This window comes from Schistocerca nitens, chromosome 2 (assembly GCF_023898315.1).
Source record: "Schistocerca nitens isolate TAMUIC-IGC-003100 chromosome 2, iqSchNite1.1, whole genome shotgun sequence".
NCBI lineage: Eukaryota > Metazoa > Arthropoda > Insecta > Orthoptera > Acrididae > Schistocerca > Schistocerca nitens.
This window is the reverse complement of record NC_064615.1, coordinates 253,862,524-253,890,048: the sequence shown is the minus strand read 5'-3', so window position 1 is coordinate 253,890,048 and position 27,525 is coordinate 253,862,524. Positions and strand designations below refer to the sequence as shown.

The following is a 27,525-nucleotide window of genomic DNA, read 5'->3' as shown; positions in this document are numbered from 1 at the left end:
CCGGTCAATGATCGGTTCAGTTGGACCCGAGGACCCAGAAAATTCCATTCGAACACAACCCACACCATTATGGAGGCACCGCCAGCTTGCACAGTGTGTTGTTGACAACTTGGCGCCATGGCTTCGTGTACTCTGCGCACACTCGAACGCTACCATCAGCTCTTATCAACTGAAATCGGTATTCATCGGAGCAGGCCACTGTTTCCCACTTGTCTAAGGTCCAACTGACGTGGCCACGAACCCAGGAGAGGCGCTGCATGCGATGTCATGCTGTTAGCAAAGGCGCTTTCGTCGGTCGTCTGCTACCATAACCCATTAAAGCGGAATTTCGCTGCACTTTCCTAAGTATTCGTTCGTCGAAAGTCTCGCAATGATTTATTTGATTATTTCACGCAGTGTTGCTTTTCTGTTAGCACTGACAATCCTACGTAAACGCCGCTGCAGTCGGTCATTAAGTGAAAGCTGTCAATCGTTAAGCGAAGGCCGTCGCCACTGCGTTGTGTGTGGTGAGAGGGAATGCTTTAAATTTGGGATTCCCAGCACGCTCTTGAAACTCTGGATCTCGGTGTACTGAATTCCCTAACATTGGAAATCTTTTCACATGAGTCTCCTGAGTATAAATGACAGTTACACCAATCCACTGCCATTTCATACCTCGTGTACTCAATACTACCGCCATCTGTGTATGTCATACCGCTACAGCTGAGTGAGCAATACGTATGTCCTCCAACGCGCTGCTCGTGTGGATCTCCTGACTTTATGCTTGGCGCAGAGTATGGTCCTCTTGATCCTAGCGATTTCATATCTGCTGGGATCAATACGAGCAGAAATATAGAGGAGCAAAAAACTACAATCTCGATAGGTCCCCATCTTGTCCCTGTGGTATTCTGACAAGTATCAGTAGACGGTTCTCCTTCTTGCATGACGTGTTGTTTTCTCACAAACATCCGACAATAAAAATCAGTTTCGTAATAATAAACACTCTGCATACTCTGTCCATGTATACAAACTGTAGATAGCGTCACTCTTACCTCGGGGGAGATCAGTTTAAAGGCAAACTTTCGTTTAGAGATTTTGTAGATTTGGAGAAAGTTTTTCACAATGTTGACTGGAATACACTTTTTAAATTTCGAAAGATAGAAAGATTAAAATACAGAGAACGAAAGGTTATTTACAACTATTGCAGAAACAAGATGACAGTTATAAGTGTCGAGGGACATGAAAGGAAAGCTGTGGTCGAGAAGGAACTAAGACAGGGTTGTAGCCTATCACCTGTGTTGTTCAAGCTTTACACGGAGCAAGCTGAGAAGTAAAGTAAGGAGAAATTTGGAAAGGGAATTAAACTTCAAGAAGAAGAATTATAAATTTTCCTGTTTGCCGATGCCATCGTAGTTCCGCAGAGACAGCAAAGGACTTGGAAGTGCAGTTGGACGGAATGAATGGAGGATATAAGACGAACACAAACAAAGGCAAAACAAGGATAATGGAATGCAGTCAAATTAAATCGTGTGATGTTGAGGGAATTAGATTAGGAAATGAGACACTAATAGTAGTACATGCGTTTTGCTATTTCGGCAGTAAAGTAACTGATGATGGCTAAAATAGAGAGGATACAAAACGTAGACCAGCAATAGCAAGAAAAGCGTGTTTGTAGAAAAGAAATTTGTGAATATATAATATAAATATATGTGTTACAAAGTCTTTTCAGGAAGAATTTGTCTCGAGTGTCTGGGCTGAAGACTACAATAACAACGACAACTCTTACATTCCACCTGTGGTTGCCTGAAAAGGTAATCATTTGCATCTCCAAGCTTGTTGTGCACTTCACGCCAGTTTTATACACACATCACAAAAAGTTTTGCATCACCTCGGTTCCGAGAGTTCCGGAACCTGTACAGAAAATTGGAATAGAGGTACACATAAACATCATTTCTGCACTTTTTATTGCTCATGAAAACCACACGTTGCGTATTGTACCACGATACAGCGAGACCTTCAGAGGTAGTGGTCCAGATTGCTGTACACACCGGTACCGCTAATACCCAGTAGCACGTCCTCTTGCATTGATGCATGCCTGGATTCGTCATGGCATACTATCCACAAGTTCATCAAGGCACTGTTGCTCGATTGTCCCACTCCGCGACGACGGTTCGGCGTAGATCCCTCAGAGTAGTTGGTGGATCACGTCGTCCATAAACAGCCCTTTTCAATCTATCCCAGGCATGTTCGATTGGGTTCATGTCTGTAGAACATGCTTGCCACACTAGTCGAGCGATGTCGTTATCCTGAAGGAAGTCATTCACAAGATGTGCACGATGCGGGCGCGAATTGTCGTATATGAAGACGAATGCCTCGCCAATGTGCTGCCGATATGGTTGCACTGTCGGTCGGAGGATGACATTCATCTATCGTACAGCCGTTACGGCGCCTTCCATGACCAACAGCGGCGTATGTCAGCTCCACATAATGCCATCCCAAAATATCGGGGAACACCACCGTGCTGCATTCGCTGGACAATGTGTCTAAGGCGTTCAGCCTGACCGGGTTGCGTCCAAACGCGTCTCCGATCATTGTCTAGTTGAAGGCATATGCGACACTCATCGTTCAAGAGAACGTGATGCCAGTTCTGAGTGGTCCATTCGGCATGTTTTTGGGTCTATCTGTACCGCGCTGCGTGGTGTCGTGGTTGAAAGATGGACCTCGCATTGGACGTAGGGAGTGAAGCTGAGCATCATGCAGTCTATTGCGCGCAGTAACACGACGTTCTGTGGCTGCACGAAAAACATTATTCAACATGGTGGCGTCGTTGCCAGGGTGCCTCCGTCGGTAGCGGTCATCCACTGCAGTAGTAGCCCTTGGGTAGCCTGAGTGAGGCATGTCATCGACGGTTCCTGTCTCTCTGGATCTCCTCCATGTCCGAACAACATCGCTTTGGTTCACTGCGGGACCCCTGGACACTTCCCTTGTTGAGAGCCCTTCCTGGCACAAAGTAACAATGTGGACGCTATCGAACCGCGGTATTGACCGTCTACGCATGGTTCAAGTACAGACAAAACGAGCCGTGTACCTCCTTCCTGACGGAATGACTGGAACTGATCGGCTGTCGGATACCCTCTGTCTAATAGACGCTGCTCATGCATGGTTGTTTACATCTTTGTGTGGGTGTAGTGACATCTCTCAGCAGTCAAAGGGACTGTGTCTGCGATACAGTATCCGCAAGCAACGTCTTTCTTCAGTAGTTCTGGGAACCGGGGTGATGCAAAACGTTCGTTCTTATTGGCTGTCAACACTTTTAATCCACTAGACAATCAGCGGCAATCTTTTGTAACTAAATAACTTGCCACATTCCTTGTCAGAAGCCAGTAATTCATAAATCGTGGAGATAACTATTGTTTCTCATTTTATATTTAGGAATGTTACTGTTCTTTTCATATCCGAAATGGTTATTGATGACAAACTTCATAAAGGAGGACTCTATTATATGCCTAGTTTCTTTAAGAGTTGTCTGTAGGACGCCTGAGGATGAAAGCACTTACACAGTTCTCGTTGCACAATTTGTAAACTAGAAACTGTTGACATTAAATAAATTAATAAATTTCACTAAATATTTAATTTGCCTTTCCTGTTCCTGTGCTTATGGCGCTTACGTCGTCAGCAAAGGCAGTGCAATTCCGTGTGCAACGGTCAGTGCCAACGTGGTCAAGTGATGCCGGGGCTGGACTTCAGTTAAGTAGTTTTAATTCGACATGGTAACACGGTACTATAGATTTTAATTTTTAATGTTGACTGTGCCTTACTCTGGCATGTTATAGTAATTTCACGATTCTGAAGAAGGCTACATTATTTTTGCCGAAACCTAGGTAAAGACCAGAAAATTTTCGCAACTGATGCGGATTTTTCAATATGTTAATAGCAGATAACAGATACTGAACCCTGAGGTACGGCGGTAATGATTTTTCCCCATTCAGTATTTAGTTCTTATTCAAACTCAGCTACGTAAGGTTGCTGATAGTTGAGTATGACGTCAACCAGGTGTTGTTTATACCTTCAGAGCCATATAGCTCCAATTTTTTTAGAAAGAAACTATAATTTCTTCAATCAAATGCCTTACACGAATCACAGAAAGTTGCAGTTCATGATATTTGTTACTCAAATAATTTTGTATGCTGGCAGATTGAGAAGATGATTTCGGATCTGTACATCTGGATCGCAATGCTATACGAATAATTCTTACGAGGTTGGTGGTCGTATTTGGAACTGGTACTTTATTAACCACTGCTATTTTCGAGGCTTTTTTCGAGTGTTGTCATTCTCAAGCGTATCTACATCATCATCATCATCACATAAGAATACGTCGAATGTAAGAATCACGTTGTGATATTTCTGGCTTTCCAGCCATCATATTTCGGTACAAGAAGCTCTTTTTAGAGCAGTTTAAAAGGCACCAGTGACAAGATGCCGTAATGTGGTGTGGGTATCGCGAGAAAGACCGCCTAAATTGTGGTCCTTCTCCGCCATTGGCTGCTGCGTTCGCAAGTTGCGCGCGTAAATAATAATTTTCAGTTATTAATATTAGACAAACTACGCAGCGTATTTACCTGCACTTCATATTTAAAGTATCTCTCAATAGCGTGTTATCATTTCATTGTTTCATAAGTATTAATAACCATCAGAATAGTAAACAACTGCTAAACGAAAAGGCAGACGAAAGACTTCGGTGATCTTCGGATCGCGCCTAATTTGGTTCGCGAGCGAAGTGGTTCGGCTGTAAAATCAGAGTTGTTTCGGCGGTGCCGGAGGACAGACATGTTGTCAGTCAAGACTGTATTAGCAGTGTATGATTATATGGACGTGTAGTTGAGAACATTGTGATTGTAATTGCAGAAATACGAGGTTCATTAATTTGTTGAAGAATAGAAATTATTTGTGACGCTAAAGTGGAATGCAATTGTGCAGTTTCTCATATTCCACCAATAAAATGTGATTGGTATACCGTATAAGCAAACAGAAAAAAATTAATTATTTCTTACAGCCTCGAGTTTACGGATTAAGTACCTACGTGCAGTTTTCTGCGCAGGAGACAACTACTATAGAAGACTGCAGGTTGGTGAACATTTATTAGAACTTACGCATTCCACTCAGGACTTGGAAGCAAATAGGCACCTCGCGTGTATTGCAATTTTAGTACAAATGAGATCAGTGACACATCATCTGTGGTAACACACAGGAGATATGAAAGGGAGAAATACTTTTGAGGGAAGGGGTTTATCATACGCACGTATACAGGGTGAGTCACCTAACATCACCGCTGGATATATTTCGTAAACCACATCAAATACTGACGAATCGATTCCACAGACCGAACGTGAGGAGAGGGGCTAGTGTAATTGGTTAATACAAACCATAAAAAAATGCACGGAAGTATATTTTTTAACACAAACCTACGTTTTTAAAATGGAACCCCGTTAGTTTTGTTAGCACATCTGAACATATAAACAAATACGTAATCAGTGCCGTTTGTTGCATTGTAAAACGTTAATTACATCCGGAGATATTGTAACCTAAAGTTGACGCTTGAGTACCACTCCTCCGCTGTTCGATTTACGTAGGGATCCAAAGGGAACGGTGATGGACCTTAGGTACAGAAGAGACTGGAACAGCACATTACCTCCACATGCTAACACCTTTTTATTTGTCTTTTTCACTGACGCACATGTACATTACCATGAGGGGTGAGGTACACGTACACACGTGGTTTCCGTTTTCAATTACGGAGTGGAATAGATTGTGTCCCGACATGTCAGGCCAATAGATGTTCAATATGGTGGCCATCATTTGCTCTACACAACTGCAATCTCTGGCGTAATGAATGTCGTACACGCCGCAGTACATCTGGTGTAATGTCGCCGCAGGCTGCCAGAATACGTTATTTCATATCCTCTGGGGTTGTAGGCACATCTCGGTACACATTCTCCTTTAAAGTACCCCACAGAAAGAAGTGCAGAGGTGTAAGATCAGGAGAACGGGCTGGCCAATTTATGCGTCCTCCACGTCCTTTGAAACGCCCGTCGAACATCCTGTCAAGGGTCAGCCTAGTGTTAATTGCGGAATGTGCAGGTGCACCATCATGCTGATACCACATACGTCGACGCGTTTCCAGTGGGACATTTTCGAGTATCATCTCCGCCTTTTCAGAGTTCGAATACACCATGGTCACAGTTCCTACAACACTACACTATCACAGACGTCTGGTAACACGGTGTACTACAGTTGGTCTGCGTGCGGAGACGAATGCAGAATAACAATAGCAGCAAGCGCTACATGCGGACACTGCGACAGCAAGACCAAACCACAACAGTGCTCTACAGACACACTCGTAAACACGGTCGTCATCGTAAACATGTCCCTGCAGGTGCTGCTCGCCGACCATGGCCCTTGTTTGTTACAACACGCAACTGAACGTCGGAGGTTTCAAGCGTCAACTTTAGGTTACAATATCTCCGGATGTAATTAACATTTTACAATGCAACAAACGGCACTGATTACGTATTTGTTTATATGTTCAGATGTGTTAAAAAACGTAGGTTTGTGTTAAAAAAATACTTCCGTGCATTTTTTTATGGTTTGTATTAACCAATTACACTAGCCTCTCTCCTCACGTTCGGTCTGTGGAATCGGTTCGTCAGTATTTGATGTGGTTTACGAAATATATCCAGCGGTAACGTTAGGTGACTCACCCTGTATACCTCTCTCTCTCTCTCTCCCTCCCGGGCCGGCCACGGTGGTCTAGCGGTTCTGGCGCTGCAGTCCGGAACCGCGGGACTGCTACGGTCGCAGGTTCGAATCCTGCCTCGGGCATGGGTGTGTGTGATGTCCTTAGGTTAGTTAGATTTAAGTAGTTCTAAGTTCTAGGGGACTTATGAGCTAAGATGTTGAGTCACATAGTGCTCAGAGCCATTTGAACCATTTCTCTCTCACCCTACCTCCCTTTCTTAACTTGCCGTAACGTATCAAGCGTAGCTCTGCATTGTGTTCCACAGATCCCATCAAGAAAGGTAAACTTTAGCGGTATGCAGCAAGTCGAGGTATACATTACCAAAAGAGGAAAAAAAAATTACTAGAAACTTAATTTACGTGCTGTATTAACGAGCTGTCACTATGCTGCTTGTTATCGTATGTTCTTAAAAGGTACAACTTTGATCAACACGAAGTTTAGTTTGAAAACCACAGTGGTTTACCAGGCGCGGAAATACCAGAGGTGGCATGTCATTGGCCTCCTCCAATCTTTGAGCTGACTTCCCCGTAGAGTTATCAGCGAACATACAGCATAATGTGGACACCGAATCGTGATTCGACTTGGCATTTTCCACATTAACAAACATTGCCAGAGGTAAAAAAAAGAAGGTAATAAGTGAAGAAAAAAGTCACTGAACCGATCGCATATGGAACCTCTGATCTTTGAGCATGTAATTACACTTTTTATTTTCCCCGTCTTAAAGCATTGCCTTTCGATCACCATTAATGCGTTCCCTAACTTGGCTTCACCACCATTAACATCCGATAACAGTGGAGTGACCTGGTATTGTAGAGCAAACGTCTTCCGTTTGTTAAAGTGTAACAGGTAAGAAAATAAGTTATTTTCGTTTTAAAGGCATTAGGCCGTGATCCAAGGCATATTTCTCAGCCTTACGTTATCGTCTTCCAGCAGTGGAGACATCTCAGACAAACTCAGGAAGACGAACTTATCCACTCAGCAGTCACTTCAGTGACATGCTGAGATAGCTTCCTAAAATCGCGTAGTCGTGACCACGTGTGATATGAAGCTCGAAGTGGGGAAGACCTGGAGCTTCATTCTTGAGAAAACGGAAATCCTGTTGTTTAAAAAATTGAAACAATGAACAAAAATTTGTAGTTAAGCGAACCTTACTCTTAGAAAACCTACTCTGTTGCAGGAATTAAAACATCGGAAGAAAAATGCGTAAAGGAAAATAAAAGCTCTCACTTTTCCAAAAACCTTTACGTCTAACCCACATGTTACTTGCAGCACTTGAGGTCAGGTCAGCTGATGATATATTGTGAGCAAATGAACCACACGGATATCGAAAATATACCGTCCAGGTCTACGAGTCATAACAGCTACAGGGTGACAGCTAATGAACTACATGATGAAAAAACGTAAAGTAGTTACAAACTACGGTGTGCGCACGCCTCATTCAAAATAAAACGTCTCTACAGATATTCGCATTTAGGTTACGACATGTTCGATGTGCCTGCCATCATTGACGATGATGTAGCGCAGACGAACAGCGACATTTTGCATGACCCGCTGAAGTGTCGGAACATCGATATTGTCGATGACCTTCTTAAGGGCTGTTTTCAGCTGAGAATTGGTTTTGGGGTTATTGCTGTACACCTTGTCTTTAAATACCCCCACAAAAAGGAGTCGCAAGTGTTCAGATACGGAGAATGTGGCAGCCAATCGAGGACCATGCCACTGACCTCTGGGTACCCCAGAGCCAGAATGCGGCCCGCAAAGTGCTCCTCCAGAACACCAAACACTCTACTGCTTCATGGAGTCGAGCTACGTCTTGCATGAACCACATCTTGTCGAAATCAGGGTCACTTTGGATAATGGAGATGAAATCATCTTTCAAAACCGTCACGTACCGTTCGGTTGTCATCGTACCGTCAAGGATATCGCACCGATTTTCCGTGACTGGACATAGCACACCACACAGTCACCTGGTGAGGGTGGAGAGACTTCTCCATCGCGAAACGTGGATTCTCAGTCCCCCAAATCCGCCAATTTTTCTCATTGACGCACCCATCCAAATGAATTCAAATGGCCAACAACAAGACGCGTGCGCATTCGCGTACTAATTCCCATCATGCCCCGCGACCAATCGTGCAGTTTGAACGTCTTAACGCAAACATTTCAGAAGTTATGACGATTTTATTTCATTTAGTGCACTAATTGTCACTCTGCATGTTTCTGATGTTCTATCCGCCGTACAAGGTGGTACAGACGTGAGGATGTTACTAAAGATAGACGAACATTGTCGCAGTTGCCTTGAGCGCCGTACTGTCTGCAAGTAAACACAGACTCGTGCTGCCGCAAGCTGTTCCCTTCCTTGCACACACGGTTAATGGGAGGGACGGAGCGTGACGTAATCACCTGTCACTGCTTCGCAGCAAGTGGCTAGCGACACCCCCTCGAGCGCGCACTCCACGTCTCGCGTCAGCGCCCTCTCTCAACACCTCACACACACTGCCGCTCACCAACATCGCCAACGAACCGCAGGCAGGTGCCGGCACGGTTGCGGCAGTTTAACCCCTCCTCGGGAGATAATTAGTCCTTCAGTGTGACTGACCTGAACAAGGTAACCAATCCTAAGCATCTATATCTACATTCGGTGATCTTTTTCTATTTGGAAGAGAAAACTGGGGATGTGTTAGAAGACGATCAGTATGGCTTTAGGAAAGGTAAAGGCATCAGAGAGGCGAGACTGACGTTGCGGATGATAACGGAAAAAAAAAAGGAAAGAAAAATCAAGACACGTTCACAGGATTTGTCGACCTGGAAAAAGCCTTCGACAATGTAAAATGGTGCAAGATCTTCGAAATTCTGAGAAAAACAGGGGTAAGCTATAGGGAGAGACGGGTAATACACAATATGTAGAGGAGCCAGGAGGGAATAATAAAGCTCGGTTTAAAAAGGGTGTGCGACGGACTTGTGCTGTTCAGTCTATACATCGAAGAAGCAATGACGCAAATAAAAGAAAGGTTCAAGAGTGGAATTAAAATTCAAGGTGGAAGGATATCAATGATAGATTCGCTGATGACATTGCTATCCTGACTAGAAGTGAAGAATCGTATGAACAGTCTAATGAGTACAGAATATGGATTGAGAGTAAATCGAAGATAGGTGAAATAATTTGAAGTAGCCGAGATGAGAACAACGAGAAGCTTAACATCAGAATTTATGGTCACAAAGAAGATAATTCATGGAATTCTGCTTCCTAGGAAGCAAAAAACCCATCACGGGCAGAGCAAGGAGAACTTCAGAAGCAAACTAGCACTAGCAAAAAAAGGTATCCCTTGCCATCAGAAGTCTACTAGTATCAATCATAGGCCTTATTTTTAGGGAGAAATTTCTGGGAACGTATGTTTGGAGCACAGAATTATATGGTAATGAAGCATGGACTGTGGGAAAACCAGAGCAGAAGAGAATCGAAGCATTTGAGATGTGGTGTTACAGACGAATGTTGAAAATTAGGTGGACTGATAAGGTAAGGAATGAGGAGGTTCTGCATTGAACTGGAAAGGAAAGGAATACGTGGAAAACACGTGAGAAGGAGGAGGACAGAATGATATAACTGATACGCCCTGCTAAACCCGCAGGACAGGACAGGTAGTTTAAATTGTGGAAAGGGGCCAAAAAAGGGGCTGCTAGTTACACTCGAACATACAGCTTTATTTCATCTAACATTACAAGAACGCAAAAAAAATTATTTTAAACACACAGCTTTAATCTTAGGGACTTAATTATGGCTGGAAGCCACTTTAATTTAAAAACGGCTGAAGGCCAATAACTTAAAACGCGAGCATAATCAGAAACTTAAAAGGCAAGCCTTATCTTACAATAGTTCTTCATTTAGGCGGAAGGCCTAAAGAGTCTGAGATTTTCAGAGCAAACAATTTGAATTCAAAATCGGCTGAAAGCCCAACACTTAAATTGTTTTTTTAAAAACAAGGCCTTACGTAAAACAGTTCTTTAATTTAGGCTGAAGGCCTTAAGAGCAAAACAACTGCCTGAAATTTACGTCAACGGCCAGGGCAAGTAACCGGAACGTTAACGGCAACAAGGCAGAAGATTCCGCTGGTGCACTTCAATTCAAATAACCAAATACAGTGAATCTCCACCGGAGGTTGGCTAGAATTTTCTAACTTGAAAACCATGTTGTTGCTCGCGGGAATATCCCAACAGCCGACAACTAACTCCAACCGACACAATGTGAACAGTCTTGACTTGCTGGTAGATTAAATCAAAACTCAACTTTCGTGTCCAGGGTCGGTGAGCCACGGACCTCATAGCAATGGGAACAGCGCCATACACTCGGACACCGCATAGAGACTGCAAGGGGCCCCGGCGAAACTACGTCCCGCGGAGAATTCCTCGCTGCTCCAAGCCAACAGACCGACTGCCCACACGGAAACGGTGAAAGGACCAAATATACATCGTCCGATGAGACCACCAACCGAACAACCAATCAACGGTCGTTCCGCTCCAATCTCCCTCCGTCGGATAGTTCGTGTGTGTCGCCAGCGGTCGGGAGCACTGGCTGTCGGCGCCTCACCAGAGCTCCGTCCCCTACTTTACTGCTGCTGCGTCGCCACTGCGCTGCTGGTCCGTCGCGAACTGGTTGCCAGACTCACGACGACCCGGAAATACTACCGGTCGCTCCAGAGATGGTACAACAGTTCACTTATCGATACGCGCTGCTGCTGCCGCTCACGGGCAAGTAAGGCAGGAAGTTAGTGACGCCAGTAAATGGAATAAGGAAACGAGGAGGCAGTACCGTAATAGAAGATGACAAACAATAAATGGAATAAACATCTGTTAAGGCATCACGGAATGACTTCCATGGTACTAGAGGGATCTGTAGTAGGCCAAAACTGTAGAGAAAGACAGAGATTGGAATACATCCAGCAAATAATTGGGGATGTAGGTTGCAAGTGCTACTCTGATATGAAGAGGTTGGCACAGGAGAGGTAATTGTGGCAGGCCACACCAAACCAATCGAAAGACTGATGACTCAAAAAAAAAAGTTCTATTCGCTGAAAGAACACTGGAAGAATAATTACCAGTGACACCTATACTTTCTTTAACTTCACCATCACTCTTATTATGAAATGCATATGTTAGTTAACATAGTTCCACATTCCACAGATTATATTCATAATGAGCGTTATGATGTGGAATATGCCAGTTGAACAAAAGATTACGGATACTTTAGACAGGGTGTAAACGATAACTGGCTTACTAGAGATAAGAAACAGAGCGAATACGAGTGTCATATTGAGGGTGTATAAAGCAGAAATCAAGGCGCTACTGTCGCATCAATGCTGTATCGGCTGTGGTCGATATTGGCTCGACTGTTGTTTCGCGAGTGTGACGAATTTGTAAACCGTAGCACTACGGTCGCTTTCCACTCGTCGATTCGTTCTCCCTTCCTGGAGCGTGCTGGAATTAGTCTAGCCGTGATTAAGTACGGAAGCTGGGTGCACGATCTTGTTACAGTGCAGTAGCACTGCGAAACGTCTCTGTGAAGTTGTTTCATAAGACGCTTGTCGAATTCGGTACAACCTATTCACTTTACTACCTCATTTTAGCTCAATTCATGAACTCTTCCAGAAAGAGTGAGCACTCAAAAAAGGCCAATTGAATATTATGTGTGTGTTTTAATGTGGGGTTTCGGTTTTGTTTTGTGGGAAACGCTGAGTTGGTCATTGTCTGCTGGGAGCAGGTTTCCAATACCTGAACAGAGAGGTTTACCCATCTTAGTCGAAGGCGGTGTTGAAGGCTGTTTTTGTGTGTGAGGTTGGTGATGGAGGGCTACCCCTCTGGTAGCTTCCGCTCCACGCGGAGCTAGGTAATCTCGAAAGAGAAAGCGGGACTCTTCGGTGAACGCTCGGTGAGCACGGATCATAGCTCTTAAGGGGGGTTTCAGGTGATAGGAAGCAGGTTGAGTTAGGACTTCGTTATGTTTAACTGTTGAAATACTTAAGAACTTCAGCTTAACTGAAGCGTGTGAAGCGAGTTATTTTTCCGAATGTGCCATAATTATATTGCTTTAAATAGGCGATTTTTGGGTGTTTGAGCTAGAAGTGTGGAAGTTACTTTGTTAATTTTGAACAACGATGAAGTAAAATTTCAAATGGTAAATCTGTATAGGAAAAGCTGGTTAGGATAACACCACCGGACGTGAGTGTAATATTGTGTCGACACGACAATGATTTTTGATGATTTTAATCTTATATTTTGTGGAAGTGGCTTTTGTCTTTGTGTGTCAATTTTGCGCCACGTGTTTGGTAATCAGTGACCCTTCTGGTTCACCACGGCACCGCGATTGGCTTTATTTTTACAGTTTGCTTGTTTAATGAGCTATAATTTCTGCAAGAATATCTGTTCTTTCGTGCACTTTCTACAAAGCAGCACAACTGTTTGATTCGGAATGCACCACGTGCTCTACTTCGGCCGTTTGCAAGCAGCAGACGCAGTTAGTATGTTGAATAATTATCGCACAACCTCGTGCATTGGTTAAACCTCTGTCCAGAATAGTGCATGCGTAGAATCGTTATGCGAATCTCACTGACATATTTTTATGGTATGAAGGCAAAGGAGTTGATAGTATCACTGTCTTCCACCCCCGTTTACTGTGTTTCTTCTTGCCGTAGTTAAATTGTGCTCTATTACATTCTCATATAATTCTTACTTAAATATTTCTTGTCAGGCACCAGTTATGTGTAGTTAGGATGTGCAACCAAATACTTAGATACAATAAATAATCTACGTGAAAGATAAATTCTGTGGTGTTGATCTTACCCACTTACTCCGATTTCAAATCCTGAATTAATCAAGTTGCTTCACGCACGACATGGAGTGCTATTTATCTGGCTACTTAAAGAAATTTGCATACTTGTAATTAAATTATATTGGCCGGCCTTGGTGGCCGAGCGGTTCTAGGCGCTCAGTCCGGAACCACGCGACTGCTACGGTCGCAGGTTCGAATCCTGCCTCGGGCATGGATGTGTGTGATGTCCTTAGGTTGGTTAGGTTTAAGTAGTTCTAAGTTCTAGGGGACTGATGAGCTCAGATGTTAAGTCCCATAGTGCTCAGAGCCATTTGAACCATTTTTTGATGAAATTATTAAAGTAATTAAACCAATAATATTCCAGCTCCGTTTTTTCTAAATGATTAGGAAGGGCTTGGGCTGGCGGCGACCTTGAATTTCTGAATTTTTATCATTATTTGTGTGAGAGAAGCAGCTATAAATGCGAGATAACGTATATGGCTCGAGGAGAAACGTCGTAAAGATAGTAATGCGTTACAACTGGCAGGGCGAGATGAGCGATTGTCAGGATCTGATATCCTCTAACGAAGCTGTGTTTTGTCAGACTGTGGAAGGTGCAAGGCGAAAATTAACTGATGCAGTCTATGTGCGCCCCATTAGAGGAAGAGTGACGTGTGGTAACAAAAAAAAAAAAAAAAAATTGATGCTACAGTTCATGTTTCAGGCGGAAACCACACAAAGTTCGTCCAGTGGAAGCAAAATGCAATATTACAGTTCCTGCGTTGTTAACAAGAACGATGCGATGTGCCTTCGAACGTGCAAGCATGTGGAGAAGAACAGGCCTTCCGGCGACTGCAGTCGTTGCGAAATACATAAAATGTATTCGCAGTTACGAATGCGAACAACCATCAGCTGCATAAGAGAATGGCGGCAGTAAAAATTTGTGCCGGGACCAGGACTCGAACCCGAATTTCCGCGGTTTTCCCGAGGGGTCACCTTAACTGCCTTTTTTGTTGTGTTCATATGCTAGCGCCTTGAGTAGCGGGTACTGTGTCGGCCAGCACGGTCCAAGCGTGTCTTCTCGTAGAGGGGGCGTATATTCAGTTATCGGTCCTGTTCGGTTCAGATCAGCTTTCAGCTACTTATGGCTTGTACGTTCCAACTGCGAGGTGGATCATTAAAGGTGCTCCCTAAGAAACTGGGAAAGTATTGCTGATAGTGTGGGTTGCGTGTTAGAACGCAGTGTCAATCGTTGAGATAATTCCAATATTCTAGCACCGACTTATGGCCAGAATTAAAAAGATAACCGTCAGTGTGACCTCAGACCCATTTCACAGAATGAGTTTTGGTGGAGGGGTAAATTGTTCCCTCCTGGAATAAAAGTGTGTGGATGTCGATCTGAGCGGTTGCTTGGCGTGTAAGAAACGTCAAATTACGCCGCGCAAGTGTCCAGACACCGGACGCTGGACCATATTGGAACTAGCGGTAGTCTGTGTCGTCCACTCCTACAGTGTGTGCAGAGGGGCGAGTAGGGTAGATGGATGTCGGTCAACTTGTTTGCAATTCACTGTGATATACCAAACTGGTTGTCTTGGCTACCTATGCACGACTCACAGGCAAACCCGAACTTCCGTATGTCGTCGTTTCTGCGTCATAAACCGTCGTATTTATCTACCAATACCGGGCAAACTCTTTCAATTAAAATTCGTGAAATGTATTTCTAGTTGCGAATATGGACAACTATCAGCTGTATAATGGAAATACTATAATGAAAATTTGTGCCGGACCGTGACTCGAACCAGGGTGTTTGGTTTATCGCGAGCGGTCGCCTTACCACTCATCTACCCTAGCACGACTTACTGCCAGACCCAAACTTCCGTATGTCGTCCACCATCTGTCTACGACCTATATTCGTACATCTATTACGTATGAGCCGTGCGCAGCTCGCGGTCATACCGTTTATTGCTCGTCATCTTATTTTTATGGTTCTGTCATCTTTTTATTATTCAACTTTTTGGCGTCACTAAGTTGCTGGTTTGCTTGCCCGTGAGTGGCAGCAGCAGCGCTTATCGAGAAGTGCACTGTCGTACTATCTCTGGAGCGACCGCTAATATTTCCGGGTCGTCGTCTGTCGGGAGGTCAGTCAGGGACGGAGCGCCATTGAGGCGCGGACAGCCAGTACTTGCCGACCGCTGGCCACACACATGAACTGTCCGATAGAAGGAGACTGGAGCGGGAACGACCGTCGGTTGGTCGTTCGGTCGTTCGTCTCATTGAGTGACGTGTATTTGGTCTTTTGACCGTTTCTGGGCCTCGTCAGTTGGTCATCTTTTCGGAAATGGGTCGGTTCCTTCCTCGTGCAGAGATGTCGTCGCCAATGGACAAGATTTACCTCTGCACGGATGGGTCCGAGCCAGTGTGCCGGGTCGCCGTGTCTCCGAGTTCCGAACGGACATCAAGTTGAATCGGGTTGGAGCTGCAGTGAGCTCCGGACAGCCAAGACTCGCCCGACCGTTGCCGACACTCGTAACTTGAGTGGGGACGACCTTGGTCGGTCGTTCGGTCGGTCCTCTCATCGGACGACGTGTGTTTGGTCGCCGACTGCTGATGGAAACTCTCTGTCTTCCGATAGTGCGTTTTCCTCGCCGTGTTGATGCTGTCTGGCACGGCGTGTAGTTCGACACCTTCATGTTGTTATTCCTTGTGGTTTCTCTTTGAGTGGTTATTGTGCCTTGACTGTGTTTAGATGCCAATTATCAAGACGTAGTGTTGCTTGGATCTTCGTCTTCGCTGATATTTTCGGTTGTCGTGCCGTTGGTTGGGTGGAAGGGAATTGATTAGGTTGTAGTGCTGCCACCCGCTTAGTTAGTGTTACGCTTGGCTGCCTGCCTCACCTAACGTGTTGTTAGGGTTTCCTCCCCAGGCCGACCCTTGGAATATTTCTGAGCACCATTGTTCTGTTGTTTGGGATTGTAATTTTATTTAAGTACGGTGTGAGGCCTTCAGCAGTGTATTAATTTAGTTTCTTTTAGTGTTCAGTATATGGCCTTCAGCCGAACCTACATTTTAAGATACGCCCTTCAAGATTTGAAAATTTTCTGTCTTAGTTTTCTTACCCAGGCCTTAAGCCTTGAGTTGTTCTATGTTCAATATGTGGCCTTCAGCCCAATTTATGTGAAATATTTTAAGATAAGGCCTTCAGCCTATCTAAGTAAAAATTTGGAATATCTTTATTTTACAACCTTTTTAAAATTTTCTTACTGGAGTTCTTATTATCCAGGCCTTAAGCCATCAGTTCTTATACAGGGTGATTCAAAAAGAATACCACAACTTTAAAAATGTGTATTTAATGAAAGAAACATAATATAACCTTCTGTTATACATCATTACAAAGAGTATTTAAAAAGGTTTTTTTTCACTCAAAAACAAGTTCAGAGATGTTCCATATGCCCCCCTCCAGACACACGAGCAATATCAACCCGATACTCCAACTCGTTCCACGCTCTCTGTAGCATATCAGGCGTAACAGTTTGGATACCTGCTGTTATTTCTCGTTTCAAATCATCAATGGTGGCTGGGAGAGGTGGCCGAAACACCATATCCTTAACATACCCCCATAAGAAAAAATCGCAGGGGGTAAGATCAGGGCTTCTTGGAGGCCAGTGATGAAGTGCTCTGTCACGGGCTGCCTGGCGGCCGCTCCATCGCCTCGGGTAGTTGACGTTCAGGTAGTTACGGACAGATAAGTGCCAATGTGGTGGCGCTCCATCCTGCTGAAATATGAATTGTTGTGCTTCTTGTTCGAGCTGAGGGAACAGCCAATTCTCTAACATCTCCAGATACTGTAGTCCAGTTACAGTAGCACCTTCGAAGAAAAAGGGACCAAAAACTTCATTGGCTGAAATGGCACAGAAAACGTTCACCTTAGGCGAGTCACGTTCATACTGAGTTGTTTCCCGCGGATTCTCAGTGCCCCATATACAGACATTGTGACGGTTGACTCTCCCGTTAGTGTGGAAAGTTGCTTCATCACTAAACACAATCTTTGAAACGAAAGATTCATATGACGCCTAGTCAACAGCGCCTCAACTGAACAAATGTACAACTAAATGAAACTTTATAGCTCCCTTAATTCCCCGACAGATAGTGCTTAGCTCTGCCTTTTGTCGTTGCAGAGTTTTAAATTCCTAAAGTTGTGGTATTCTTTTTGAATCACCCTGTATTTTGTAACTAAGGCCTCCAGCCGTGGGTATTCCTTAACGCAATTTGTGTTCTGGCCTTCAGCCATATTATTTCTGAATTCTTTTAAGGGCACGTGCGATTAAGTGCTTTTAGTAAATAAAGTTTGTATGTTTGGGCAACTAGCAACAACTGATTTGGGCCCCTTTGCGCAACCTGATCCGCTCCGTCCTCCGATACCAGATTTCAATGTATATTCTATACAGGGAAGCCTTTTTACTTGAAAGTCGCTTTCCCTGTATCGGCAGTTAAATATGATACTCCAAAGCCTGTGTTAATCCGAATTACGACAAGCTCCTTCGGACTTCCCTTAAACGGCTGATGATTATTCGTATTCACAGCTGCCAATGCATTTCATGCAGACAAAATGTCTGTATTCTTGTCTATTATACGTTCACCTTGAGAAAACGTATGTGTTGCGTCAAACGAAAACTGGACACAGAGCAACTACACTGTGACATCCCTGGAGCCGAAACGCGCACTTCTTGTGTATTTTTTTTTTTTGAGCATGGCAACTTGCGTTTGTGGACTAAAAACGATTTGCGTAGCTTATCATTCATTTATGTAACTTTTCCAAAGACTGCTGTAAATTTATTTAAGTAATTAATCACCCTTTAGAGAATACACTTCATTCTCGTGTTTTCTTGTATTGCCGTCACAGAATAGGTAACGTGTCCAAAGTGAGTGTGTCAACTTAATTGTTAGACATCCTCTGAATAGACATCAAGTATTAAAATATATTAATAGCAGTTTTCGAAAAGTTTTATATGTATTCATACATAAAAACACATATACATACATTGGTGTGCAGAACTTAACGACGAAAGTAACAACTGGAGTTTAGGGACTATAAGACGCTGAGGCCTGTAAGAGGCATCTTAATTTTTAAGCAATATTTTTTTTAAACAAATAACACTTTAACTATTTTTGTTATTAGATTGCAAAGCCAGACTAAAAAAATTCTTAGTTTATAAAACCGAACTGACCTTCAAAGTCCCTGAAAATTGCGATCTTCTAGTTTCGGCCATTCTGTATTCAGTCCTCTATTTGAAAATTTAGTTTCCCTTATTTTCTTCAGTTCTTCTTTACTAGTCCGCCAAACGCGAATGGTTTTTTTCTGTTGGTGGAGGGCCGAAATTCCGCTCTGTTGCCATGTTCTTCTGCATATGCTATTACGTTCAATTTATATCCCGTATCATATGAATATCTTTTACTTTTTTCCCATTACGAAACGTGGTACTAACATCGTGGGTTAGACTGTGTTCCGGGTTTGTGATAGCGAGGCGGGAGGGAGACAGTGTGAGCAAGCTTGTGAATCGTCGCAACTCATGTTCGTCGCTTCGGTGCACTGCTGCTGCCAGTTGAATCCAGTTTTGACAGATACAGATAGGTTCCCGCGGCGTCGAATATGTGGCCGTTTTAAGATTGGTGGGAATTTTGAATCAAACATTGGTCTTGGTTTACATTAATTTCGAGTATCTACATTTACATCTACATCCATACTCCGCAAGCCACCTGACGGTGTGTGGCGGATGGGTACTTTGAGTACCTCTATCGGTTCTCCCTTCTATTCCAGTCTCGTATTGTTTGCGGAAAGAAAGATTGTCGGTATGCCTCTGTGTGGGCTCTAATCTCTCTGATTTTATACTCACGGTCTCTTCGCGAGATATACGTAGGAGGGAGCAATATACTGCTTGATTCCTCGGTGAAGGTTTGTTGTCGAAATTTCAACAAAATCCCGTACCGAGCTACTGAGCGTCTATCTTGCAGAGTCTTCCACTGGAGTTTATCTATCATCTCCGTAACGCTTTCGCGATTACTATATGATCCTGTAACGAAGCGCGCTGCTCTCCGTTGGATCTTTCCTATCTCTTCTATCAATCTATCTGGTACGGATCCCACACCGGTGAGCAGTATTCAAGTAGTGGGCGAACAAGTGTACTGTAACCTACTTCCTTTGTTTTCGGATTGCATTTCCTTAGGATTCTTCCAATGAATTTTTCTGGCATCTCCTTAACCGACGATTAATTTTATACGGTCATTCCATTTTAAATCACTCCTAATGCCTACTCCCAGATAATTTATGGAATTAACTGCTTCCAGTTCCTGACCTGCTATATTGTAGCTAAATGATAAAGGATCTTTCTTTCTGTGTATTCGCAGCACATTACACTTGTCTACATTGAGATTCAATTGCCATTCCCTGCACCATTCGTCAATTCGTTGTAGTTCCTCCTGCATTTCAGTACAATTTTCCATTGTTATAACCTCTCGATATACTACAGCATCATCCGCAAAAAGCCTCGGTGAACTTCCGATGTTATCCACAAGATAATTTATGTATATTGTGAATAGGAACGGCCCTACGACACTCCCCTGCGGCACACCTGAAATCACTCTCACTTCGGAAGACTTCTCTTCATTGAGAATGACATGCTGGGTTCTGTTATCTAGGAACTCTTTAATCCAATCACACAATTGGTCTGATGGTCCATATGCTCTTACTTTGTTCATTAACCGACTATGGGGAACTGTATCAAACGCTTTGCGGAACTCAAGAAACACGGCATCTACCTGGGAACCTGTGTCTATGGCCCTCTGAGTCTCGTGGACGAATAGCGCGAGCTGGGTTTGACACGATCGTCTTTCTCGAAACCCATGCTGATTCCTACAGAGTAGATTTGTAGTCTCCAGAAAAGTCATTATACTCGAACGTAATACGTGCTCCAAAATTCTATAACTGAATTTTGGAGGCAGTTTTTTGAAGAGAAGAGTGAGTCTTATAGTCCGTAAAATATGGTATCACACGATGTGGCACTAAGTAAAATAGCTGGATGAAACTTGAACCATACGTAAACAGAACTGCTACAGTATAGCGCAGAAGCTAACTGAAGGAAGTACGCAATTAGATGACCAGAAACGACACTTAATTTTATAGATTTCTGTCAGTGTTTCTTTCGTGACTGCCTTGTGTTCGTAAAATAAACAACAGCTGCCTTCTGTTATAATCATAATTTTATTTCAATGTACAATGCATTTCGAGGACTGCGGACTCGTCTTCAGTTGCTTTGACAGTCTACATCGATCATTGTTCCAGATCTAGGTTAATTCTGGTCCTGGTAAGATTACAATGGTGTATTACAATGAGGACACGTGCTGAATATAAGCTTACAAAACTAATACAAATGGCCGGCCGCGGTGGCCGAGCGGTTCTAAGCACTTTAGTCCGGAACCGCGTGACCGCTACGGTCGCAGGTTCGAATCCTGCCTCGGGCATGGATGTATGTGATGTCCTTAGCTTAGTTAGGTTTAAGTAGTTCTAAGTTCTAGGGGACTGATGACCTCAGATGTTAAGTACCATAGTGCTTAGAGCCATTTTGAAGTAATACAAATGGAAAAATAACTTATTTTTCCAGTGGTGGATACATGGTTTTTGAACTACAGTATGAGTAAACATGTTTATGTACACATGTTATCACCATGCTGGAGAGTAGTACTGGGGAAGTAAAACTGTGAGGACGACTCGTGGGTCGTGCTTGAGTAATTCAGTCCGTAGAGCAGTTGGCCGTGAGGCAGAGGTCTCAGGTTCGAGTCTCAATCAGGCTCACAGTTTTAATCTGCCATGATCTTCCATATTACCGTACTCTCCGCTGCAGAATGAAAAATTCAGTCTGCTGCACATACGTTAACGCATGTGGACATGCTGCAGTACGTCTTCCCAACGCAACCCACACGTGCTCGATGGGAATAAGTCGAAGGAAAGGGCAAACCAGTGCGTTCGCCCAGTATCCTCTCATTCCAAGAGTTTCTCTATCTGCGCTGTACGATGTGGTCGCCCATCGTCATCCATAAAAATGGTCAGGGGCGAATGCACGAAAATGCATAAATCACTAACATGGGAAAGGAATAATGTCACAATAACGTTGACTACTGCGTGCACCGTGCTCGAACATTCTGAGATCAGTACGGCCATGAATCATTATGCGTCTCTATACTGTTACACCTGGACCGCTTAAGCAATCATGTTCCATTATGTCCCGTCATATTGTGAGAGGTGGGAACATACAAGGTGTAACGGGTATAAGTACAAGTATATCTGTTGGTGACTGAGGACACAAATATACATCACTGTTTACGTCATTTGCACACTAATAATTGTAACTATTACAAGTCACATGTTTTTAGGTTGGGTAGTACCACGCGTTACATGAGCAAAAGCAAGCCATTAATGCTTACTTCCCCCTGTTCAGCAGGTCAGGTGTTGCTGTGTGGACATGTGGACCCAAAACGGGTAGTCTGAACTGCCAGGTGTCGAACACTTCGCAGCCCAGGTACGACTATGCAGAAAACATATGGTTGTGAAGTTTGTGACTTATTTATGGGAAGACTGTTACACATCAAAATATGTACTCTTATACCCATATCACCCTTCAGTGTGTGTATAGAATGATTCAAATACTTTGCATCAAATCACTAGGGGTGAAACAGCACGTCATGGAGAAGAATGTTTGCTGATGCGCCCTTCTGTATTTGTTATGCCTCTGGAAATGGCAGAGCGTAGGCACTCCGATGCATCTACATCTACATCTACATGGTTATTCTGCAGTTCACACTTAAGTGCCTGACACAGGGTTCATCGAACCATTTTCATACTACTTCTCTACCATTCTACTCTCGAATGACGCGTGGGAAAAAGGAACACCTAAATCTTTCCGTTCGAGCTCTAATTTCTCTTATTTTATTATGATGATCATATCTCCCTACGTAGGTGTCAACAAAATATTTTCTCATTCGGAAGAGAAAGTTGGTGATTGAAATTTCGTAAATAGATCTCGCCGCAAAGAAAACCGCCTATGTTTCAGTGACTGCCACCCCAACCCACGTAACATATCAATGACACTCTCACCCCTATTGCGCGATAACACAAAACGAGCTGAACTTCTTTGCACTTTTTCGATGTCCTCCGTCAATCTTACGTGGGAAGGATCCCACACCGCGCAGCAATATTCCAGCAGAGGACGGACAAGTGGAATGTAGGCTGTCTCTTAGGGGGCTTGTCGCATCTTCTAAGTGTTCTGCCTACAAAGCGCAGTCTTTGTTTCGCCTTCCCCACAATATTATCTATGTGGTCTTTCTAATTTAAGTTGCTCGTAATTGTAATCCCTAGGTAAATTAGTCGTATTGACAGCCCTTAGATTTCTGCGATTTATCGTATACCCAAAATTTATAGGATTTCTTTTAGTACCCATGTGGATGACCTCGCACTTTTCTTTGTTTAGTGCCAATTGCCACTTTTCGCACCATACAGAAATTCTCTCTAGATCATTTTGTAACTGAAATTGATCGTCTGATGATTTTACTAGACGGTAAATTACAGCGTCATCTGCAAACAATCTAAGGGGGCAGCCCAGATTATCACCTAGATCTACTACATCTACATCTATACTCCGCGAGCCACCTTACGGTGTGTGGCGGAGGGTACTTATTGTACCACTATCTGATCCCCCCTTCCCTGTTCCATTCACGAATTGTGCGTGGGAAGAACGACTGCTTGTAAGTCTCCGTATTTGCTCTAATTTCTCGGATCTTTTCGTTGTGATCATTACGCGAGATATATGTGGGCGGTAGTAATATGTTGCCCATCTCTTCCCGGAATGTGCTCTCTCGTAATTTCGATAATAAACCTCTCCGTATTGCGTAACGCCTTTCTTGAAGTGTCCGCCACTGGAGCTTGTTCAGCATCTCCGTAACGCTCTCGCGCTGACTAAATGTCCCCATGACGAATCGCGCTGCTTTTCGCTGGATCATGTCTATCTCTTCTATTAATCCAACCTGGTAAGGGTCCCATACTGATGAGCAATACTCAAGAATCGGACGAACAAGCGTTTTGTAAGCTACTATTTATGTAAACCAGGAACAGCAGAGGGCCTATGACACTACCTTGCGGAACGCCAGTTATCACTTCTGTTCTACTCGATGATTTACCGTCTATCACTACGAACTGTGATGCATGCGTATGCAAGATGCGTTGCCTATAATCCAATCATCTGCTCTGAGTGAAATGGTATGAGCCGAGAAAAATTGAAGTTCCTAATTGACTTGTAATAAAACGTTTTCCGGTTAAAGATATTTGTTCTTACGGTCCTCTTGTAAAAATCACACAGTGAGTTTAGTGATGTAGGTAATATATACCACACCTTGTAAGTAGACCCTGCTGGTTCGGTGAAATCTCATCGTCTCAGGGCCGACGAATTTTGCTTTGCCCAGAAGTTTCAGCGAATATTTTCTCTGATAAAAGTTGTTCCCCATGATCTCATGAGGGCCCCAGACATTTTATGCAAAGACTTAGAAACACCCTATATATACAAGACATTTGTTTTAACTTGAGATAATTAAATATCTCGAAAACGACGCATCGTACGAAAAGAAAAAACGTTGTAGATGAAAAGTAAATATTAGTAAAGTGTACATCTGACTGTGCTACAACTGGCCACTTCCCAAAAACCCCCCCTCCCCCACCCAATTGTTACTGCTTATTCGGATTCTACGCCGAAAATGACGTACGTTTACTGAAACCATTGTTTCCCATTTGTGGCGGGACCGATGACGGTAGCAGTCTGGTCCCTTTAATCCCACAAACCAACCAACCCATTTGTGGCACAAGACACCGTAATCGACAAATACCAAGTGTGCCTGTTTCTGCAATTAAGAACCGAAGCATTTGCTTCTGCATTTCATATGCGGTGTAAATGTAAGCCGTTGTGTCGTAACGGCGAATATTTACCTTTGAAATTTACTTTAGTGTTGCAAATTTCATTGTACAGTACAATATGGTTAGCCGTTTCAGTATCCGGTTAGAAACTATATTCATCGTGATCCAGAAACAACGACGTGGAAGTAATAATTTTCTGTTCCCATCGGGGGGTCGGGGGGGGGGGGGGGGGTTGATATCAGTGCGTCCCTTTGCCACCCACCATTGGGATGCTTGAGTACGGTGAGTGTCCATGGCATGTACGCCTGTTACTATCACTTCATGGAAATTTTATTGTATTATAGTGGTTATGGTTTGTATTCCACCTGTAGCCGCGTAGCGGCCAGCGCAAGAGTTACGGCGGTCAGATGGAAACACATACTGAAATCGGTCACTCTTATTATATATATATATATATATATATATATATATATATATATATATATATATATATACTGGTGTGCGGAACTTAACGAAAAAAGTAGCTATCACACGATGTGTCATTACCAAGAAACATAGCTCGATGAGAGTTACGGCGGTCAGATGGAAACACATACTGAAATCGGTCACTCTTATTATATATATATATATATATATATATATATATATATATATATATATATATATATATATATATATATACTGGTGTGCGGAACTTAACGAAAAAAGTAGCTATCACACGATGTGTCATTACCAAGAAACATAGCTCGATGAAAGTTGAACCATACGTAAAGAGAACTGCGAATATTTACATTTAAATCGTAAATGCAATGAAGAATCAAATGCGTCGGTTCTTGATAACAAAAACAGGAAAACTTGATTTTATCGATAACAGCCCCACCTGCTATGACTGGGAAGCAATGGTTTGAGTAAACCTTATGTATTTTTTTGCATAGAGCCCAATACACAATAAAATTGGGGGGGGGGGGGTGTTCCCGTTTGAAAATACTAACAAGGGAACCTCCCCATCGCACCCCCCTCAGATTTAGTTATAAGTTGGCACAGTGGATAGGCCTTGAAAAACTGAACACAGATCAATCGATGAAACAGGAAGAAGTTGTGTGGAACTATGAAACAATAAGCAAAATATACAAACTGAGTAGCTGATGTGCAAGGTAGGCAACATCAAGGACTCTCTGAGGTCAGGAGCGCCGTGGTCCCGTGGTTAGCGTGAGCAACTGCTGAGCGAGAGGTCCTTGGTTGAAGTCTTCCCTCGTGTAAAAAGCTTAATTTTTTATTTTCAGTTTATGTGTCAAACTCTTATGTTTTCATCACTTTTTTGGGAGTGATTATCACATCCACAAGAGAACCTAAATCGGGCAAGGTAGGAGAATCCTTTTACCCATTCGCCAAGTGTACAAGTTAGGTGGGTCGACAACATATTCCTATCATGTGACGCACAAGCTGTCACCAGTGTCGTATAGAATATATCAGACGTGTTTTCCTGGGGAGAAATCGATTGACCTATGACCTTGCGATCAAATGTTTTCGGTTCCCATTGGAGAGGCGCGTCCTTTCGTCTACTAATCGCACGGTTTTGCGGTGCTGTCGCAAAACACAGACACAAAACTTATTACAGTGAACAGAGACGTCAATGTACGAACGTACAGATCATAACTTTGCGAAAATAAAGAAAGTAAAATTTTCACGCGAGGGAAGACTAGAACTAATGACCTCTCGTTCCGCAGCTGCTCACGCTAACCACGGGACCACGGCGTTCTTGATCTCAAACTACCCTTTATGTTGCATATCTTGCCCATGGACTACTCAGTTTGTATATTTTGCGTATTATTCCATAGTTCCACACAACTTCTTCCTGTTTTCTCGATCGATCTGTGTTCAGTTTTGCAAGGCCTATCCACTGTGCCAGCTTATAACTAAATCTGAGGGGGGTGCGATGGGGAGGTTCCCTTGTAAGTGAACCCGCCCACCCAGGAAGAGCCAGTTATACCACAAACGGATGCTCTCTTTACTAATATTAACTCTTCACCTAAAACTTTTTTTTTGTACTATGCGCCGTTTTCGACATGTGTAGTTCTCTCAAGTTAAAACAGACACCCCGTTTATACTTCCAAAAACTAGTTTAGGTCAGCCTATACTCTGCACGTCTCTTCATCTCTCCGTAATTATTGGAATCTACTTTAATTTCAACCCGCTTGCTATAATCTACCTGTGGTATCGATAGCTACGATGCCGCAACGTAGGTCCGCTCTGTTCGGTTGGCACTACGAGAGACACAGACGACAGTGCGCTCTAGCCGGTGCTGTCGAGGTCTACGAGGTCCGCGACTGCTTCAGCCCATTTCATCAGGTGCAGACGGCCAAGACACTTTACTTAAACTTCGCACCACCTTGCAAGTTATGTAATATGTTCGCATATGTTTATCCACTAGTAAAGGTGCTTTAACTGTATTTGCAGTACCGAGAGATTAGTACCTTTTCCTGCTCCTACCCACGCGCCGCCTTCCAGGCGGGATGCAAAACTACCCTCGGTCTGCCTCTATACTTTTAGTCTCTTCATTATCTTTTGACCCATTCTTTTAGTCAAGTTATACCATAAATTTCATTTTCCCCAATAAAATTCTGTACCTCTTGGTTGGTTATTCGAACCACCCATCTATTCTTCAGAATTTTCTGTAGTCAACATTTCCAAAGCTTCTATCCTTTTCTCGTTTCAACCGATTTTTTGTCGTCGATTCAGGTACGCACAAGGCTACACTCCAGACAAATAGCTTCAGAAAAGACTTTCAAATACTTAAAACTTACGTTATATTTTAAAAATCCCTCTTTTATAGAAATACTTTTCTTACTACAGCCAGCATGCATTTCATATCCTCTCTACTGTCACCATTATCAGTTCCTTTGCTTTCCAAATAACGAAACACATATATTAATCTTAGTGTCGTGAGCAAAGCTTTCATTTCTTCTTCCTGGAGTTAAATTCTCTTTCCAAGTTTATCCC

The 27,525-nt window shown here is 43.3% G+C and overlaps 1 protein-coding gene across 1 annotated transcript in view; it reads left to right on the top strand.

Moving 5' to 3' along the window:
- The window catches only part of LOC126234960 (uncharacterized), a 561,291-nt gene that overhangs the window by 227,434 nt on the left and 306,332 nt on the right, over positions 1 to 27,525 (top strand). The gene's annotated exons all lie outside the window — the stretch shown is intronic.